The sequence below is a fragment of the Myotis brandtii genome, unplaced genomic scaffold, assembly GCF_000412655.1.
Source record: "Myotis brandtii unplaced genomic scaffold, ASM41265v1 scaffold23, whole genome shotgun sequence".
NCBI classification, from domain to species: Eukaryota; Metazoa; Chordata; class Mammalia; order Chiroptera; family Vespertilionidae; genus Myotis; species Myotis brandtii.
Genome location: NW_005358649.1, coordinates 6,919,022 through 6,922,874, shown reverse-complemented (window position 1 = coordinate 6,922,874; position 3,853 = coordinate 6,919,022).

The following is a 3,853-nucleotide window of genomic DNA, read 5'->3' as shown; positions in this document are numbered from 1 at the left end:
GGGAAGCCCAGCTGCTCCTCTCGGGTCCCGGCGGACCTCTGGCCGTCCACCTTTGACCCTGTCCCTCCTCCCAACCCCGCTGTCCCTAAACTCTGCGCGAACCCGCCGCCGCCCTCCCGGGACGCTGGGCTACTTTTTATTTCAAAGCGAAACGAGCCGAGGCGTCCCTGCGGCCCCGAGAACTTTCCGCAGACCCTCTCCTGCCCTTCCCGGGGCTGCCCCGGCCGAGCCGAGCCCCCTCCGGAGCTCTCGGACCCTGCGCCGAGCGCCGAGCGAGGCGAGAACCCAGAAGGGACACCAGGTGGTTAGGTGTTGAGTGTTGGGAGCAAGAAGTAATTAACATTGAGACAAAAGGTAATTTCCACTTCCAGACTTTTCCCCGGCGTGTTTGAGTTCCCACATCTATGCTGCGGACACTCGGGGCTTGGCAATGGGTTTGCTGAGCCTCTAGCTGTCTGTCCCGCTCCCCCATTCACTGAGGACATCCCCGTCCCCTGTCCCCACGTGCCGCCAGCTCCAGCCCCGCCCCAGCCCGAGGGGAAAGGGCCCCAGTCCCGGGAAGGTGCTCCTGGGGCTGCAGCTGTGCACAGGGAAGGAGGCGGCACAGGTCTCAGCGTGGGACACCCTCACATCACCCAGACGCGCCCCGTCCAGCCGCCCGCCCTTCCCTGTGTGTGTGCTGGGTCTTCCCCGCCCGGGGGCTACTTAACAGTCACTCAGTTAACTAACATTCGTGTTGAACTCTCAGCTCCTTTCCAAAGCACACTTCCGCCTGGTACCGGGGTCTGTCATTTCGTGTGAGTGGGGAGGGGGGAAGGTGGGGGGCATGGGTGCCTGTAAGGGGGAGACGTGAAGTTGACAGTGAATCGGGAAGAGCAGGGCTTCTTTGGGAAGGCGTCGCCAACACATTGTATTTACAATGAAATAATTCAAGAAGCCGTCTGGGGGTGGGAGGCAGATCTCATTACTATGAAAAAAAAAAAAAGGTACGTTTTCCTGAGAACTAAAAGTGGGTATTTAAAATCTGAGGACACTCACTTTGATGGTGAGAGTGAACTAGATGAGATGAAATTCAGGAAGGAAAGACATTTTGAGTGTGTGTGCGTGTGTGTGTGTGTGTGTGTGTGTACAGTGCTTGTGGGCAGTCAGACCCGCCGTTCGAGAGCTCCCTCCCCTCCCCCAACCTGGCTCTTATCTCCTTTGTGGTCTTCTTCTTTTTCTTTTTTAAATCATAAAAATGTCCCCCTCCTCCTCCCGGGTCTCTATTTCTGTACTTCCATATCCCTGTATATGTCTCTTCCCACAGCCCATTTATTTGCTTTAACTTCAGACTAAATCGGTTTTACCGTTTTGTTTTTTTTTCCTGGAGTTCTGACCTGTTTTTATGTGTGTGTTGGGGGGGTGGGGGAGTCATTATGTAAAGTTAGACACAGGTAAGGTGAGGAAGGGGCGGGAGGAGTTCTAGAGGGTCTGAGGAGGGAGCTGGGGAGGGGGAGGGCCGGGGAAGCGGGAGAGAGGAGTCAGCCGCCCTCTGGCCTTTCAGAGGTCAGGGCTCAGACGGCGCTTTGACCTCCTTTCCCTCTAGGCAACCAGCCCAGTGTTTATAAACAAAGTCAAGCAGAACTGTTCACAAGCACTCCGCAGCTCGTATGCAAATTAATGGGGACTCCGGGTCGCCACTGCCCCCCCCCCCCCCCAACACACAGACACACACATTCGCACCAGCCAAACCCAGGATCCAAAGCACACCCTTCTCAAAAGACAAGGAGATATTTCCAGCAAGAGTATCCTACAAACATTTCGCATTCCGTCTAGGGAAGAGCTCTAAGAGACAACCATGCAGATGGGAAAAGACAGACAAGTGGGGGGTTGGGGGTGGGGGGAGAGAAAGAGGACCGATGATTTCATTGAGGAGAAGATAAAGTTGTGATCTTTTAAAACCTAAAACATCTATATCCAGCCGGTGGAATGCTGCACAGACAATGTATTAAACTCCGGCCACCAAATAGAATTCTTTTTAAACAGGACACTACATTCATCCAAACATTCACATTTCTAAGACAAAAGTGCAGATCTTGATAGATGAAGAAAAGCTACCTCCTCAATATGTAATGACCCTCAGTTTTAGATACAACAGCACCATTAAATCCCACAGCACACAAACAGCCCATCTGATCTAAGTTATAAAATGTATCATTTAAATCCATCTTTAATTACAAAACGCAGCTTAGCAGAAACTAAATGAATCAAAGATCTTGAAACAAATAGTGTTTGCCAAGGTATAGAAATGATAGATCTGCATTATATTGAAATCAAAACTGCATTTCAGGAATAAATTACAAGATAGGCAAAAAAAAAAGTGAAAGCAAAACAAAAATAATAATAAAATGAATTAAATGATTTCCAAACTTTTGCTGTAAAATGATTTTCAGTGAAAGTCTAAGAGAAAAAGCTGAAAGGAAATATATACCTCAGAGGGAAAAGATGGTCTTCCTTCCTTCTTTGTCTATCAGTCAGTCCCCTGTTAAAGCATATGGAAAATGTTTTCAAAATGCCCAGATTTGGCACACTGTCACTGCAAAGAGGAGCGCAGTGATGCTGTTAGAGAAAATGGGAAATAAATTCAGGATTGGGTGCTGCCTCCTTCAATGCGGATTTATCTAAGTTTAATTTAATATTCCGCAATCACTGGATGATCACATATAATTCACCAAGATTTTAAAGGGCTTTATTTAAATACCTCGAGCAACAAGAGAATGAAATTTAAACCATTGCAACTATTGCTTATATTTTTTATTTTCCTATTAGAAGAACTTTTAAGTGGCAGTTTCTAATAAAAGAGAAAAACGATAAAGGTTTTGGTTTTTTAAGGAGAGAATGCTCAAGGAAAGCATTAGCTTTATTAAAATCACTCTGAACATAAAATCAAAAAGCACAAAATGGTTGTTTGTAAAACACTAAACCTTTAATCGATTTTATTGGCATTCCGATCGATTAGATAAACGGAAATCTATAGCAAACATCAAAGCATTTAAAACATTTTCTCTATCTCATTTATAAACAAAACTTTTCTTTTCAACAGAAAAAAATGATTATCAAACGACTAACAGGAAATTCTTCAGATATCAAATTACGATAATAAAATTATTTCCACATGGAAAGGGATAATGACAATGATGATAGTAATTACAATAATGAATAATTCAACAACCTTTTGACGTGTGTGGAAGAACCTCGAGCAGAAACTGCTCTTGAAGGGGGACTACTTTAAAATAAATACTTTATTTTTAAAGGAAATATTTCCTAGAGACACTCAAGGGGATTAGCTTAGGTGTGGCTGTCGGACTCCGGTTAATTTCCCTGCAGTTGGTAAAAGAGTCAATTTCCTTGCAAGCGTCTTCTTTCCAAATTGAGTTACTTCATATCAGCAGAAATTAATATGCAAATGCCAGGGCGCCCTAACAGGTTTACAAACTTGTGACTAGACCTGTCTTCTTATTCTAAAGGGTGATTCCCAAATTACGGAGGGGAGGGGGCGAGGAATCCACTCCCACACCTGAATGTGGCCGCACGTTTTGTCTTTGAAGTGAGGGGAAACCCTTTATTTGGAGATTGGAAAACTGCGGTCCGGAGACACGCAGCCCTGCAGCTCAGGGCATTCTGGCTCAGCGAGAAGGAAGTGTTGCTGTAACGGGCATTACGTTTATTTGTGAAAGAAAATCAGGGAAGGAAGCTGCAGTGAGCGAAGCGTGTGTTTGGGGCTCCTGGTGGACCCGGCGGGCTGAACCAGCAGCCCCTCTTCTTGCCAGAAAAGTGCCGAGCGGGGCGCGGGCTGCGGGGCAGCTGGTGTCCA